The following is an 18,171-nucleotide window of genomic DNA, read 5'->3' as shown; positions in this document are numbered from 1 at the left end:
GTGTTTGAAATGTGGCTGGTGGGACTGAAAAAGTAAAATTTAAATAGCTTCATATGGCTCGCGGCTACTCTATTGGACAGTGCAACTTTAAAATGTTAGTGCCTCTTAAAGTGGATAGAAGCCTTCAAAATTCCTGTCAGTCAGGCACTTGAGCTGACTTTTTTTTTTTTTTGCTATAATTTCTTACATTTACTGCTTGACACCTAAAAAAAACAGAGACTCATCCAAATTAACCAACTTGCCATAGTTACCGTGTTAGTGACAGACACCACAGTTGAATGGAGTCTCCACAAAGTCCATGTGTGATGCTTGCCATGAGTGTGGCAAATTCATGTTTTGATTCTTTTGGAGTTTTGGGTGTGATGTGGGTGGTCTTCACCCTATGTAGTCCTGGCCTGGGTAAAAGGCGTACTATTAACATCCTGTCCACCCTTGGCTTCCTGTTGCTCTTTCTAATGTGAAATGATAAAAGGATTTCTGCTCTAAAAAATATTCATTATTTTACCATAAACAGTCTTCCTGGGAAGGGTCTGAAGAGCTGTAGATGCTCCAGACTGTTCATTAAAATCCATTCTCTCCCTGGAGAGAGAAAACAAAAGTATGTGCCATGTGCTCAATCATGTCCAATTCTGCAACTGCATGGACTACAGTTTGACAGGCTCTTCTGTCCACAGAATTTTCCAGGCAAGAATACTGGAGTGGGTTGCCATTGCCTCCTCTAGGGATCTTCCTGACCTAGGGATCGAACTCATGTCTCCTGGGTCTCCTACATTGCAGGCAGATTCTCTTTGTGAGGACAGTAGTTGCATTTAAGTTGTACCTAAGAAGTACCAGATGATCAGAGCTATGGTTTTTCCAGTAGTCATGTACAGATGTGAGAACTGGACCATAAAGACGGCTGAGCATCGAAGAATTGATGCTTTTGAACTGTGGTCCTGGAGAAGACTCTTGAGAGTCCCGTGGACTGCAAGGATATCAAACCAGTCAATTCAAAGAAAATCAGCCCATAATATTCATTGGAAGGACTGATGCTGAAGCTGAAGCTCCAATACTTTGGCCACCTGATACAAAGAGCTGACTCGTTGGAAAACACCCTTATGCTGGGAAAGATTGAGGGCAGGAGGAGAAGGAGATGACAGAGGATGAGATGGCTAGACGGCATCACTGACTCAATGGACACGAGTTTGCGCAAACTCTGGGAGATAGTGAAGGACAGGAAAGCCTGGCATGCTGCAGTCCGCAGGGGTCACAAAGAATTGCACATGATTTAGTGACTAAATAACAATAAAAAAAAGGTACCAGAAAAGGGGCTCCATAATGTTTCTGACTGAATGACTCTTCCAGCCAAATATAAGTGGTTGTATCTAGAATGCTAGCAAGGAACTAGCCCAGTGCACACACAAAAGCAGCATTCCCTTCTCTGCGGAGTGGGTCCGTGGACCACTCTGTTTTCCTTGGTTACAAAAGGAGGTACCTGGAGTCGTTTCTGCATTGGTTGTAAAACACCATTCTTCCACCTCTTCCCACTCCACACCTTCCCCAGTTCTCTATTCATAGCGGCCTGGAAACCAGCTTTTCCCATAATATGAAATATTAGGTTGGTGCAAAAGTAATCACGGTTTTGCATTGTTGAACTTTGCTGTTTGATATTGGAATACATTCTTAAATAAATGTTATGCTACACATCATTTTAATGTCATTTCTCACTTTATGTTTTGTTGCTAATGACTTATTCCTTGCTGTTTATTTTAGACTAAGGGAAATATGTTAGATAAAATGCAAATTCAAGCAATTTTCTTATTCAAGTTCAAAATGGGTTGTAAAGCAGCAGAGAGCTCGCAACATCAACAATGCATTTGGCTCAAGAACTGCTAATGACTGTAGAGTGAAGTGGTGGTTCAAGAAGTTTTCCAAAGATGAAAGCCTTGAAGATGAGTTGCATAGTGACTGACCATCACAAGTTGACAATGACCAATTGAGAGCATCATCGAAGCTGATCCTCTTATAACTATACAAGAAGTTGCCCAAGAACTCAATGTCTACAGCTGTTCAGTTTTTGAAGCAAATTGGAAAGGTGAAAAGTTTGATAACTGGGTGCTTCATGAGCTGACTGAAAGTCAAAAAAATCATTTCAAGTGTTGTCTTCTCTTATTCTCGGAGAAGGCAATGGCACCCCACTCCAGTACTCTTGCCTGGAAAATCCCATGTATGGAAGAGCCTGGTAGGCTGCAGTCCATGGGGTCGTTAAGAGTCAGAGATGACTCACCACTACTATTCAACATAGTTTTGGAAGTGCTGGCCACAGCAATCAGAGCAGAAAAGAAATAAAAGGAATCCAGATAGGAAAACAAGAAGTAAAACTCTCACTGTTTGCAGATGACATGATCCCCTACATAGAAAACCCTAAAGACTCTACCAGAAAATTACTAGAGCTAATCAACGAATACAGTAAAGTTGCAGGATATAAAATTAACACACAGAAATCCCTTGCATTCCTATATGCTAACAATGAGAAAACAGAAAGAGAAATTAAGGAAACAATACCATTCACCATTGCAACAAAAAGAATAAAATACTTAGGAGTATATCTACCTAAAGAAATGAAAGACCTATATATAGAAAACTATAAAACACTGATGAAAGAAATCAAAGAGGACACAAACAGATGGAGAAATATCCTGTGTTCATAGATTGGAAGACTCAATATTGTGAAAATGGCTATACTACCCAAAGCAATCTATAGATTCAATGCAATCCCTATCAAGCTACCAATGGTAGTTTTCACAGAACTAGAACAAATAATTTCACAATTTGTATGGAAATACAAAAAACCTCAAATAGCCAAAGCAATCTTGAGAAAGAAGAATGGAACAGGAGGAATCAATCTGCCTGACTTCAAGCTCTACTACAAAGCCACAGTCATCAAGACAGTATGGTACTGGCACAAAGACAGAAATACAGATCAATGGAACAGAATTGAAAGCCCAGAGAGAAATCCACATACCTATGGACATCTTAGCTTCAACAAAGGAGGCAAGGATATACAATGGAAAAAAGACAACCTCTTTAACAAGTGGTGCTGGGAAAACTGGTCAAGCACTTGTAAAAGAATGAAACTAGAATACCTTATAACACCATACACAAAAATAAACTCAAAATGGATTAAAGATCTAAATATAAGACCAGAAACTATAAAACTCCTAGAGGAGAACATAGGCAAAACACTCTCCAACATAAATCACCTATGACCCACCTCCCAGAATATTGGAAATAAAAGCAAAAATACACAAATAGGACCTAATTAAACTTAAAAGCTTTTGCACAACAAAGGAAACTATAAGCAAGGTGAAAAGACAACCCTCAGATTGGGAGAAAATAATAGCAAATGAAGAAACAGACAAAGGATTAATCTCAAAAATATACAAGCAGCTCCTGCAGCTCAACTCCAGAAAAATAAATGACCCAATCAAAAAATGGGCCAAAGAACTCAACAGACATTTCTCCAAAGAAGACATACAGATGGCTCACAAACACATGAAAAGATGCTCAACATCACTCATTATCAGAGAAATGCAAATCAAAACCACAATGAGGTACCATTACACGCCAGTCAGGATGGCTGCTATCCAAAAGTCTACAAGCAATAAATGCTGGAGAGGGTGTGGAGAAAAGGGAACCCTCTTACACTGTTGGTGGGAATGCAAACTAGTACAGCCACTATGGAAAATAGTGTGGAGATTTCTTAAAAAGCTGGAAATAGAACTGCCATATGACCCAGCAATCCCACTTCTGGGCATACACACCAAGGAAACAGATCTGAAAGAGACACGTGCACCCCAATGTTCATCGCAGCACTGTTTATAATAGCCAGGACATGGAAGCAACCTAGATGCCCATCAGCAGACGAATGGATAAGGAAACTATGGTACATATACACAATGGAATATTACTCAGCCATTAAAAAGAATTCATTTGAATCAGTTCTAATGAGATAGATGAAACTGGAGCCCATTATACAGACTGAAGTAAGCCAGAGAGATAAAGACCAATACAGTATACTAATGCATATATATGGAATTAAAAATGATGGTAATGATAACCCAATATGCAAAACAGAAAAAGAGACACAGATGTACAGAACAGACTTTGGGACTCTGTGGGAGAAGGCGAGAGTGGGATGTTCTGAGAGAATAGCACTGAAATAAGTATACTGTCAAGGGTGAAACAGATCACCAGCCCAGGTTGGATGCATAAGACAAGTGCTCAGGGCTGGTGCACTGGGAAGACCCAGAGGGATGGGATGGGGAGGGAGGTGGGAGGGGGGATCGGGATGGGGAACACATGTAAATCCACAGCTGATTCATGTCAACGTATGGCAAAAACCACTATAGGGAGGGGGGACCGGGATGGGGAATACATGTAAATCCATGGCTAATTCATATCAATGTATAACAAAAATTACTGTAATGATGTAAAGTAATTAGCCTCCAACTAATAAAAATTAAAAAAAAAAAAAAAAAAGATTTTAAACCAAAAAAAAAAAAAAAAAAAAAAAAAAAAACCACTATAATATTGTAAAGTAATTAGCCTCCAACTAATAAAAATAGATGAAAAAAAAAGTCAGAGATGACTGAGCGACTTCACTCTCACTTTTCACTTTCATGCATTGGAGAAGGAAATGGCAACCCACTCCAGTGTTCTTGCCTGGAGAACCCCAGGGACGGGGGAGCCTGCTGGGCTGCCGTCTACGGGGTCGCACAGAGTCGGACACGACTGAAGTGACTTAGCAGCAGCAGCAGCAGCTTCTCTTATTCTATACAACAACAAACCATTTCTTGCTTAGACTGTGATGCACAATGAAAAGAGGATTTTATATGACAGCCAGCAACGATTAGCTCAGTGGCTGAACTGAGAAGAAGCTCCAAAGCACTTCCTAAAGCCAAACTTTCACCAAAAAAAAAGTCATGGTCACTGTTTGGTGATCTGCTGCCAGTCTGATCCACTACAGCTTTCTGAATCCTGGAGAAACCATTACATCTGAGAAGTATGCTCAACAAATCGGTGAGATGTACCAAAAACTGTGATGCCTGCAGCTGGCACTGGTCAACAGAAACAACCCAGTTCTTTTCCACAACGCCTGACCGCACATCGAACAACTAACGCTTCAAAAGTTGAATGAATTGGGCAACAAAGTTTGGCCTCGTGTGTCACATTCACCTGACCTCTCCCCAACCGACTACCACCCCTCCAAGCATCTCGACAACTTTTTGTAGGGAAAACGCCCCTACAACCAGCAGGAGGCAGAAGATGCTTTGCAAGAGACCACTGAATCCCAGAGCATTGATATTTACTCTACAGAAATAAACAAACTTATTTCTCATTGGCAAAAATGGTGCCCATTTTGATTAATAAAGACGTGCTTTGAGCCTAGTTATAATGACTTAAAATTCATGGTCTGAAACCACAATTATGTCTGCACCAACCTAATAATTAGAAAGGAACATAATTCGTGTTCATATCTATGTCAGTATGGAAAGAAAGGGTGCCTGGCTGTGACAAGGCTAGAGTCATGCACGGGTGGGTTCTGATCCTGGTGTGGGCCTGCAATTTGTGGAAATTAAAACGTGTGAGGGGTGCTGTTACCAGAGGAATCCTGTGATGCAGTTGCAGCAGGAAGGGCACTACTCACAAAAGCAACAAAATACAGAATGTACTGAGAAATAAGTCTGGCATGCCATGTGTGAGACCTGTATAAAGACAACAAAGAGATTTTATGACAGACAAAGGAAGAGGCCTCATATAAGCCCCAAATTTGGGCCTGAGAGGACTGCTAGATCATGAATAAAATGCCAACTGTGCTTTTACTAAAGATAGTAATAATTCTACCTTATGGAGTTATGGCAACGATTAAATGGAAAGGTTCATATCAACAGCAGGGTCAGTACTCATTATATATTATGATCATCAATTAATTTTAACCAAACAAAACATATTTTTAAAGGGAAGCAAAGAACACTAGTTATACCACGTATTTAAGTATGATTTAAAACAATGAGTAAAAACAACAGGTTACTGAGAAAAGGATAGATGTGTAAATAAATAGAGAATAGAGTATATTGGAGACTTACTCTGCTTGTGAGAAGTAATATATTATAAAGGAACCATCACAAAATAATGATTAAAAAAAAAAGAAATCTTCCAATATTATTGGGATAGAATAAGCTATTTGGAAAGATAATTTAGATTAACCCTTCATACCGCACATTAAAAATAAATTCCCATATGCATGCTAAAGAGTTAAACAGTTCTCATAACACACAGAAAAACTAGCAGAAAACAAAACTGAGTGATTATCAGATCTCTGAGGGATTAACTTAAAGCTATGAAATGATCAAAGTGTTAAAAAACAAGACAACAGGCCCAAAATGGCATTGCTTATGCTAAGCCCCACTTCACAAAATCAAGACTTAATTATAGTTTCAGCCTCTTTCAGAAATGGAATCTTAAAACAGTCAATCTGGAATCATCTGATCAGCACTAGCTAGGTATTCTGCCTGAGATATCCCTGCCATCCCATAAAAGAAAGCAACCTTTCTCAGCCTGCCCTGCCTTGCCTTTCCCCTAGAAACCCCAATGAAGGCTGAAGCCTAAGCATCCTCCTCCATTCCATCGTTTGCTTCCTGATCAACACTTTGCTGGTGTTTTCTACATGTCTTGGGGCAGCATGCTGTTCTTCCTGTCTCTACGACCTGTTAGTATAATACATTTTCTTTTACCTTGAGCCTCTCTCCTCTTGTGGCCACACATGACTGATCATCTCATAAAAAAATACAAAACACTCTGAAATACCATTTGAGGGAACTATTTCAAAAGACAAAAAATGGATTTACGGCAGCAATATCTATAATAGTGAAAAACTGGAAACAACCAACGTGTACACTGGCATAGAAATAATTAATCAACTCATGCTATGTGTAATTAATATAATATTATCATTTAAAAAGACAATACTTTGTACAAATATTAAATGTTTATATGATCTGACATTCAGCATAAAAGCAGCATGCATGCAATGCTAAAAAGCTTACTCATGTCCAACTCCTTGAGACCTCAAGGACTATAGCCTGCCAGGCTCCTCTTTCCATGGGATTCTCCAGGTAAGAATACTGGAGTGGCTTGCCATGCTCTCCTCCAGGGGGAATCTTCTCAAAAAAGAGATTGAACCTGCATCTCTTACATCTCCTGCTTTGGCAGTCAGGTTCTTTACCACTAGCACCACCTGGGAAGCCCATAAAAGCAGCATACAAGTACAAAATAATGAAAACAATTTGATATTTTGTGGTGAAAATATTTTGGGTGAATTTTTTTCCATTTTATATTAGCAACTATAGATAATGATATCTTGTCAATGCAATTAAAAGTTTAAAATTTTATAGCTAATAAATGCAGGTATCTTCTAACATTGTGGATTATAGATTTCTCAGGAATATAATATGAGAACATCAGTACTCATTTGAGTTACTACTTTTTATTCTTTTATTAAGTTAAAATGCAAAATGGAAGATCTCTTTCCTAGAATTAATGTCCATTTTAATATGGTTTTTAAATTGCAAATCTTTTTAAGAATGAAGAATTGAGTGATGAATGCCAATTCTCCCACCAAGGCCAGCTGGAATACCTTCTGTGGCTCATGATGCCCTGAAAGAATCCAGTGCCCCAGCTCTGGATTCCCACAATCCTTCACTCTCTGCTAGATGCCAGAGAGGCTATCTCTGCTCGGCTGCATTGGAGACCAAGAGGTCTATTCTTCTCTGGGATCCACTTCAATAAGGAAGTACTTCTCCCCTTGACACTGGTCTTAGCAAGGATTTTTTTGATATGACACCCAAAGCACAAGCAACTAAGGCAAAAATAAATAATTGGGACTACATCAAACTAAAAAGCTTCAGCACAGCCAAAGAAATAACCAACAAAATGAACAGGAAACCTAAGGAATGGGAGAAAACATTTGCAAACCACATTGATAAGGGGTTAATGTCCAAAATATATAAGGAACTCACAGAACTCAATAGCAAAAAGCAAACAAAAAATACCATCAGGCAATCCAAACAAAAAACAGGCAAAGGACTTGAATATATTTTATTCCAAAAGACGATCCAAAGATGGTCAAATCATCAAGGTACCTGAAAAGGTACTCAAGATCACAACTCATCAGGGAAACACAAAGGAAAACCACAATGAGATATCACCTCAAAACTGTTAGGATGGCTATATAAAAAAGACAAGAGAGAACAAATGCGAGCAAAGGTGTGGACAAAGCAGAACATTTATACATTGCTGGTAGGAATGTAAATTAGTGTAGTCTCTATGTAAAACAGTATGAAGGTTTCTCAAAATAGAATTATCATATGATCTAGCAATCCTACTTCTGGGTACATCCCCAAAGGCAATGAGGTCACAATCTTGAAGGGATATCTATCTGCACCTCTGTGTTCATTGTGACATTGTTTACAAAAGCTGCAAGATATGGAAGCAACTCTTTAGGACCCCCATGTAGCCCACCAGGGTCCTCTGTCCATGGAATTCTCTAGGCAAGAATACTGGAGTGGGTTGCCATTTCCTTCTCCAGGGTATCTTCCCGACCCAGGGATCAAACCTGGGTCTCCTGCATTGCAGGAGGATTCTGAGCCACCAGGGAAGTCCCATCAATCTAAGTGTTCACCAACAAATGAACGGATAAAGAAATGTGGTACACATACACAGACAAAGTGGAAGATTACATACCCAGCCATTTTTGATGTGAAATGAACACATATGCTAAGAGAAATTAACCTGACAAAGACAAATAGTGAATGACCTCAGTTATATTTGGAATCTAAAAAGAACCAAATCATAGAAACAAAGAACAGACTGTTGATTGCCAGGGGGGGAAATTAGAGAAGGTGGTCAAGGGGTACAAACTTCCAGTTATAAGGTGAGTAAGTTCTGGGATGTGATGTATATATAGCATGATTACTATAGTTAATGATACCATATTGTATATTTTAAAATTGGAAAGAGAGTATATTTTAAAATTACTCACCACATAGACACACACACAAAACTATAATCATGTGAAGTCACAGATGTGTTAACTAACCTTATTGTATAAATGGTTGCCACAATAAAGTTAGTTAACACATACATATATAAATATATACATATATTTATACAACATATACATACATATACATATATACATATATATACATATACAACATATACATATATAAAATCACCACTTTATATACCTTAAACATTCACAATGATCTACGTCAATTGTATCTTATTAAAGCTGGGGGAGAAAAGGATACTTCTGAGACCAAGGGACAGTGAAATCTGGGTTCAAAACCTTTTGCCAAGTTTATGATTTTCAGTTTGATTCGGAGCTGAAAAAAACTAAGCATTCAGTAGTCATGGTATCCAACTCACACACAGACTAAGACAGAATTTTTACAAAGTCTAAAGCAATTATGATGATAATAATAAGCATTCAGATTCCCTGACAGACCCTCGAAAAGTTAACATCAAAAAATCTCTTTTCTGCCTGACAACTCTTCCCAGAGAGATGATGTGATAAACATACCATTTTTAGCAACAGGCTAATTTTTTCTCATATCCACTGCGATTATGCTCCCTTTTTTCTTTAGTTGCTAGGAAGCTCAAAGTCAATTTGCAGTCCACTCCTGCTGGGTACAGGACTTCAATGGTCAGTGCTACTCAGTGTTTCCACCCAGCCCTCACATGACTTTCCTTCTTTTCCTTTGAATTTATTGGTTAATGGCCAGCATACAGCCAAACTTGGTGAAAAATCCACATGTACTTGAAAAGGAGTATTCTGCTGGAATTGGGTGGGGTGCTCTATAAATGGCAGCAGCTTTAGGGTGAATGCTCAGGAAGGGCTTTTCCAGGACAGTCATAGTTAAAGCTGGGGCTTTCCTCATGGCTCAGATGGTAAAGAACCTGCCTGCAAAGCAGGAGACCCGGGTTTGATCCCTGGATTGGGAAGATCCCCTGGAGAAGGGAATGGCTACCCACTCCAGTATTCTTACCTGGAGAATTCCATGGACAGAGGAGCCTGGCAGGTTACCGTCCACGGGAGCCACAAAGAGTTGGACACAACTAAGAGACTAATTCTTTCATTTTCACAACTAATTCTTTCACTTTCAGTTTTCATAGCTATAATGCAAAGGTGACAAAAAAGGAACCAACTTGGTAAAGACCAGGCAGACTGGACAGAGGGAGTAACTAGTGCAAAGACCCTGAGAGGGGAGGTGGGCCCTGAGATTACTGCAATCAGGGAGTTTTTTATATATATATGTATATGTGCATATATATATATATATAAAACTTCCTCACAATTCATGCTCACTCAGGTTTTAGAGAGTTGCTGTCACACCAGGACTGGGACTTTATATCTGTGATCCTCCTTTTTCCCCTGACCAGAGGCCAACGGAATTGAAGGGACTGGTGTCCAGTTACCCAAGTGGCAGGCCTGCCTTTGGCCTTTGCCTCAGTCATGATCTCCAGGCTGCTGTCTTACCCCCAAAACTCACTAAAATAACAATAATTCTAAAATAATCATAGCAGTTATCATCTACTGCATGGTACCACACACACAGTAGATTCCACTCAATCTTCACAACTGCCTTGTGAAGTAGGCATCATTAATCCTTTTACAGGTAAGGAAAGTGAAGTTCAGTGAGGCTGAGGAATTCCCCCAAGTTCATGCAGGCTGCAAGACGCAGAGTTGGGTTTAAAACCCAGACAGCTCTGACTCTAAAGCCATGCTTCTAACCATAGGCCACATGACCTCTCTTCACCCACTTGCTATACCATTTGTGACCCTCAAATCCATGGCTTAGCTCCAGTCCTGATGCTGCCAGGATTCTCAGCACACTGAGCCTGGAGCTCTGCTCTGCTCCTACTGATTCTCCCGGCCTGGACACAAACCCATGACTGAAACTTGCTCTGTCCTGACATCCATCCCCAACCCCACTGCCCACCTCACTGTGTGACACTGCCCTGCACCTGGACATCTCGGAGCCACAGCAGGGGCTGTGAACACATTACAGTACCCAGTGGGATTCCAGGGTTTGCCTCCTGGCCTTTGCCTCCCCAGCTAGGGCCTGGATCCTATTCCGAGTCCTGGCCTTTTGCCCACAGCCTCGTACTTACGTGACTCACCACACTCCAGGCCTGAAGGAGTCACACTGCCCACCCCCGCAGCTTCCACCTCCCTCTGGGGTTCTGTGAGGTGTAAATTTCTGAGACTTATGGGGACACGTCTTGACTTCACACCTTAATCAACATCAGCAGCAGATACCCAACCATTTTCATCAGAAACCCCATCAGTAAAACATTTGTGCACTTGTGCCCCCCAATATATGCACATTTAACTATATGTAAGTCATAGTACTATAGCAGTATATTGTATACTTCATAAAGCACAAAAATATGGAAAGTGTTAAATTATAAATTATAGGATTCTATAATATATGTTTAATATTTAGAACATATTATATAGGGTTTCCCTGGTGGCTCAGATGGTAAAGAATCCACCTGCAGTGCAGGAGACCCAGATTTGATCCCTGGTTGGGAAGGATCCCCTGGAGAAGGGAATGGCAACCCACTCCAGTTTTCTTGCCTGGAGAATGCCATGGCCAGAGGAGCCTGGCGGGCTACAGTCCATGGGGTCTCAAAGAGTCAGACATGACTGAGCAACTTTCACTTTACTTCACTTCACATATTACATAATATACATTGTTATATGTTCTACATTAAGAATTCCACCTTAAGGATACATTTTGTGTGTGTGTGAGAGAGAGAGTTTTCCCTCACTCTTTAACAGGTTTTATATTTGGTGTGTATAATCTGTATTTACACTCTAATATATTCTATGCCAGGGGTTTTTTGTGGTTCACGTGAAGGTACACCCCTCCTCTGGAGACCGCTTAACCACAGGATCCAGGCCAAGCCCCCCAGGGGCTGTCCTGGCTCTCCACAGACGGACTTGTCACCTTCTCCATGCTTTCCCAGGTCTCATCCTCATTCAGACAGGTCTCCCAGATACTCCCTTTCATCCCAACACATGCTTTGGAGTCAGAACACCTGAGGTTAACTACAGATGGCTGCTTACCAGCTGTGTGACCATGGACAGTGAATGTAATCTCTGGGCCTCAGTTCTCACCTATAAAATCAGGACAATAGCACAAACTTCTCTGGCGGGCATGAGGACAGAAAGAGGTGTAATACCTAGAAGGGGGCTTGGCCCAGAGACAGAGGTCAGTGACTGATGACCATCACCATCATTTTGCCAAGGGACTCACTACCACCTCCAATTACTATTTATTCTGATCCATCCTGCCCATCCTTCCCTTCGAGTTCATGGACTACCTTTCCTGACCACTCCAGCCCTCCATGCTCTCTCTGCTCTGGGATCCACAACCCCCCCACTCCCCCCTCTTCTGCACTTAGACCGTGTATCTGCAGATTGCCAACTATTTCTGTCTACTCTCACTTCTCCAACCAGTTCCCATGCTCTGGGAGGGCAGAGGCCACAGGCTCCTGCTTCTGGGTGCTCACCACAGGTGGCACTCAGGCAAAGCAGGTGAAGTGGACATGTGCCCTCACACAGCTTGGCTCTGAAGGCTTCCTGTGCCACCCCCTCCTGGCATTTTACCACCCTCTGTCCCTTCACTGAAATCACAAGTTTGCATCTGTTGGCCTGTGAAATCCCACAGGCTACTGCAGAAGAGGCCACTCTAACCAAACACTCCAGCAGATCCTGCCAAGCTAGGATCAGCATCTCATCACGTTTCCATCACAACACAGTGAGAAACATGTGACTGGCCCTTAGCAACGGTCTCTCAAGAAAGCTACCCCTATAGAGAGCTCATTAAGTTAACTGAACACACGTGAGGCAGAAATCTAAAAACAGACCTGTGCTGTCTGAAGCCTCATGCAGCACGTGGCAGACGCTAGAAAGGGCAAGGATGGAGCCTTGCTCCCAAGAAGAGCAGGGAAAGAGAAAAAATCTGCTGGGCAGGCAACCCATGGGTGAGTCCAGATCCCTGAGGAAGAAATAAGGGTGGACTTCCACCTGGGGCTGAAGACCCTTTGGTGAAGCCAGACCAGCCACACACACATGCAGACACATACACACTGGTGAAGCTAGACCAGCCACACCCACACACCCCCTTCCCCCCGCTCCCAGGTATTGGAAGCTCTTCTCCACTCCCTAACCAGGAACCCCAGGAAGTGGCTTTGAAAAGCATTTGAAATAGTAAAAATTTAAAATTTATTTCAATTCAGTAAACCTCAGGCAGTTACTATGCTGCAAATGTATGTCCTCTGTGACATAGTCTTCACTCTTAAGAGATTTACAAGGACAGGATAGGATACGTAACAAATACCTACAACTCAGGATAGCGCATGGTACAAGCTCTAATGGGGGAGCAGGCAGAGCATTCTGAGAGCAGAGAGGAGAAAGGAGAAATAACACTGAATAGGGAAAACAGGCAGTCAGGGAGGGCTGTGTGGAAGAGGCATGCTTGCCCTGTGCCTGTGAGTTGTCTTGCTCGGTGCTCAACTGAATTCAGCAAGCACTGGTTAAGAGGTTAAATAAGCAAGTATTCCAGGAGTTTGGTTATTACCTACGCCTTGCTTGCTTGCCGAGGCTAGCCTGTAAATGCTACAGCTTCTTTTGCCTTTAGGGAATTTATTCAGTGGGGTTGCTGAGCTGTGCTGTGCTCAAGTTGCTCAGTTGCATCCGACTCTTTGCAACCCCATGGACTGTAGCCCACCAGGCTCCTTTGTCCATGGAATTTTCCAGGCAGGAATACTGGAGCAGGTTGCCATTTCATACTCCAAGGGATCTTCCCAACCCAGGGATGAAATCCATGTCTCTTGTGTCTGCTGCATTACAGGCAGTTTCTTTACCACTGTGTCACCCGGGAAGCCCATTGAATGCGGTTAGAGAGACTCAAATCTCAGAGAGGAGACACCAAGGACCCCACTCCCTTGCACCCTTGGCTGGTTGTCCCCTTTCTTTACGGAGACCAGTGGAGGAAAAATGGGCTCCTCAACTCACTCTGATGTAAAAATAGGAAAGAAAACTGGGCCAGCACACACCTGTGATTTATGGCTCTTAAAATGATTTTAAAATGCAAAGCAGTCTCACCTACCTTCACAAAATGTTTGCCTTCAAGAAAAATCAGCACAAGGGGTTAAGACTAATCCCTTTGCCGGGAGTGTATAAAAGGCAGCCTTTCTGTATTAAAGGAGCAGGAAACCTGGAACAAGCAGAAAAGGGAAACATGTGTTCCACCCCTGATATTTTGTGTGTTTTGAAAGAACACAAGAGAGCAGGCATGTTTAACCCACAGGTATTTGCAAGCTGTCACGACAGGAAAACTGGTCAGAAAAATAATAAAACACACACACACACACACACACACACACACAAATGCACACTAACACACACCGAACAGAAAGGAAACTTTCAAGAGTGCCCGACGTCTGAACCAAAGCACGTCAGACATGCAGGCCACCAGAGCTTGGGTCAGACATCTCTGGCTCCACCAGGTGAAAGTGTCACAGGGTTGAGTAGGAGCTGTTGTGGGGTGTTAGCAATGGAAATCTAGCTCTCATTTTCAAAGTCACCCCCCAAAAGACAAGTACTTGAGGGAGGGGGGCAGCTCACACCTGCTTCAGACAGAGCCACACTCAAAGCTGGGATGCACGTCTGTGGTTCTCAGACCCACATATGAGGTAAAGTTGTGACAAAGGGGTCTGTGAGATGTGGAAATAGTGGCAGGCCTCTTCAACAAGAAAAGGTGCACTGTGAAGCTCTACAAATGTCAGGGTTTTGTTTTGAATGAAATTAACATCAACATTACTTCAGTAGGAAAGAGTATCTATGCTTCCTGGCCTCTTAGTAGCTAGTCCTGTTGGCCTCACTCCTACCCACTTCGCTAAAAATTAATCAGCTCATTTCATATATTTCTTTACTCAACTCATTTGAGGCACGCTGTCGAACACCTAGTTCATACTAGGTCCAGTAAAATGAATAAGACATGCTAATACTCTCAAGAAATTCACAGCCTGGCAAAAAATATTCTAACGGTACTAGTTACACCAAATGCATAGAAAAGGTCTGAAAAGAAACACTCCAGAAGTGGCTTCCTCTGGGGAGGGGAGCAAGATGGGGGTATTAGTGAATTCTTTACCAGTGAAAGATTCAACCAAAGCACTAAGTGTCCCTCTGGTTTTTGAAAAATGACACCTCTGTAAACTTCCTTTTCATATGCAACAAAATGGAAAAAAAGTTTTTGACCTTGGAATAAGCTGTTATTTCAATTAGTCAGAACTTTCATGAAATGAACATGACTGCTGCTGGCAGCTGCTCCCAGCTGAGTTGAATTCACTCCTGAGTGAATGTCCCAACCTGCAGGTTGCATGAACACCAAACAACATTTAATTATTTCCTAGTTCATACTGTCCACTTGGAGGCCAAGAAAGTTCTGCTTCACGTGAGTGGAGCTCCTCGGGCTCATTTTAGTTCCATTTTCAACTTCCTGTTGACCCAAATCCCTCTCTGGCCCTGAGAGTTAAGACTCTGTGTTCCAGTTACATAAATTCCCGGCCTCAGAATAGTCATGGATGCATGACAGCCATTTACCCTGTTCCTGGGCCCCCCAGGCCCTGCTATCCTGCCCTTTCAGATGACCACACCATCTATCAACCCTCTCTTGTGGGCAGGGCCAGGGGGTCTGATAAATGGGGTCCCAGACCACCCAGCTATGCATGCTGATTCACAGTGCCCACTCCCCACTAGAGGACTTGGGGAAGAAGGCTTCCTAACTGTCCTCTGAGACATTTTAAACAAGCAGAAGCCACTTAAAAACTGAATGGTAGAATTAAAATACAATTCTTTGCTTCTCCAAGTAAAGTACCCAGCCCACAGCACCAGCACCCGCAGCACCCTGGAAACTGGGAATGAATGCAGATTCTCAGGCTGTGCCCCATACCCACTGCATCAGAAACTGGGTCCTGAATCTCAGTTTCATCAAGCCCTCCAGGGGGATCTGGAGTGTCTGCTGAAGTGTGAGCAGCACTCATGCAATTATCTGAAGCTGAGATGAGAAACGAGTTGCTCCCAGTACATGAAACTTGTAGGAACTGCTCAGTTTGAATGTCTGCCTCAAAGAGTGTGTGTGAGTGGTCATTTCTTCAGACACTTAATTCTACAGATAAGCTATTTGAGGATGTGAGAATGAGAGTTATGTTAGTCTGCTAGGGCTGCCATTACAAAACGGCACCCCAGACTGCGTGCCTTACACAACAGACTTTTTCTCTCACTTCTAGAGGTTGGAAGTCCAAGATCAGGGTATTGGCAGATTTGGTTTCTCCTAAAACATCTCTCCTTGACTTGCAAGTAGCCACCTTCTTGCTGCCTCTGCAGAATGGTCACCACTACATACACGTATGCCCTTGGAGTCTCTCTGTGTGTCTTCAGGGCCTCTTCTTTTAAGGGCACCATATTGGATTAGGGCCCACACTAACAGCCTCATTTTAATTTGATCACCTCTTTAAACACAATCTCCAGACACATTCACATTTTCAGGTACTAGAGGTTAAGATTTCAATGTGTAAATTTGGGGGGATATATTCCAGTCCAACCGTTCTATCAGTTTTCATAAGCCTTGTCTCATGCCCTTTCCTTGGGTATGTGGGACCAAGGGGAGAATGACTGGATTCTCTTTCCTTCTCCTTGGCTCCCTCATCCCCTCACACCACTGTCTAGGAGGCAGCTGATTCTATAGGCCTGAAGACTCCTGGGAAGGACAGCCGTGCTGTTGGCCGAGCAGCAGAAAGGAAGACGAAGAAATGGACGGGGAACAGGAAAGAAGAAGGAAGAAGGAGACATTGACAAAAAGAAAGGAGAAGGACGGGTGAAATCATTAATGAACTCAGCAGGGAGATGTCTATCTGCCTTCATTTCCAGAATCAGCGACTCTACCCCCACCTGGTCTGAAAGGCCAGCCAGGGAGCCAGCCCAAGGCTATGTCACCAGGGGCTGAGTGGTCTTGTGTCAGCCATTTACATCTTTGCTGTCTCTGTTCATTCATTTGTTTGTTCAGTAGTTTATTCACTCATCCATCCTGCAGAATAAGAATATGCTTTAGACCGTGTCCTAGGTAATATTTCCTTGTTGGTAAAATGGAAATAGTAATCCCAGTTTGCAGAGTTGTTAGGAGGATTCGAGACAAATACCTAGTAAGGAGTCTGTCTGTGAATCTCATCTCCTGTGAATGGAAGCCCTTGAGGACAGGGATTCGGTGTGTGTGTGTTCACGTCTGTCCCCCAGCACCTGGAGAGTGACAGGTGTTCGACGCATATTTGAGGAAGGAAAGAAACGTGAAGGATGTGGCGTGGGGAAAAGAAAGAGGCAAGCTTGGAGCACTGAATGGTCACTGCCTGTGCTGCTACCTCTTGAGATGGCCCAGCTCCTGGGGAGTCCTGAGGACAGTCACGTTAGCACCAGATCTTGGAACCGGCATCACTTTCCTCCCACCTCAGTAAGGCTTCTGGCAACAAAAGCTATACACGACTTGAGGGGACTCCAGGTCAGCAGTAGACCAGTTCATGAAACAACTGAATTTGTCATCGGTGAAGCACATTAGCAATTCCTGGGAAATATTATAAAAATAGGATCTGGGTAATAAAATAAAGTCTAACCTTGTTTTCTTTTCCTTTGCGCTTGTGTAGTTTCACTTGAAGTGCACTCCGCGCTTCCGACCACAGTTCCTAGTATGAACCAGCTGCGCCCAGCACCTCAGCTAGGCAGGTTGTGTACACAGGTGCTGGGCACAACACAGCACTTCAACATGGCGGCGGCAGCGGGCAGAGACACTGCGCCTGGTATCGCGATGCAGCGCAGCGGCGCGAGAACTCTACCCCGCCCCCTCCCCACTGATGGCTCCAAGAGCCTTATAAAGTAGCCCTGCCCGTGACCCATGGGGAGAGCCTGTGCTGCAGTACAGGCTCACATCTCTCCATTCATTCTCTGATTGGACAATAAAGCTTTCCTTTGCTTCGGAATGAAGCCTGGTTTCATTCTATTGGCAC

At 42.7% G+C, this 18,171-nt stretch overlaps 1 long non-coding RNA gene across 1 annotated transcript in view; it reads right to left on the bottom strand.

The window, feature by feature from the left end:
- Window positions 1-17,924, bottom strand: part of LOC139039620 (uncharacterized) — a 54,845-nt gene extending 36,921 nt beyond the window's left edge. The window contains exons 1-2 of the long non-coding RNA XR_011492954.1: window positions 17,782-17,924; window positions 14,226-14,333 (exon numbers count right to left, since the gene is read on the bottom strand). This is a non-coding gene — a long non-coding RNA (uncharacterized lncRNA). The remainder of the gene's footprint in view (window positions 1-14,225; window positions 14,334-17,781) is intronic.
- Between the last annotated feature and the right edge of the window lie 247 nt (window positions 17,925-18,171).

This window comes from Odocoileus virginianus, chromosome 19 (assembly GCF_023699985.2).
Source record: "Odocoileus virginianus isolate 20LAN1187 ecotype Illinois chromosome 19, Ovbor_1.2, whole genome shotgun sequence".
Taxonomy (NCBI): domain Eukaryota; kingdom Metazoa; phylum Chordata; class Mammalia; order Artiodactyla; family Cervidae; genus Odocoileus; species Odocoileus virginianus.
The sequence above is the reverse complement of the archived record's forward strand: the minus strand, read 5'-3'. Positions and strand labels throughout refer to the sequence as shown.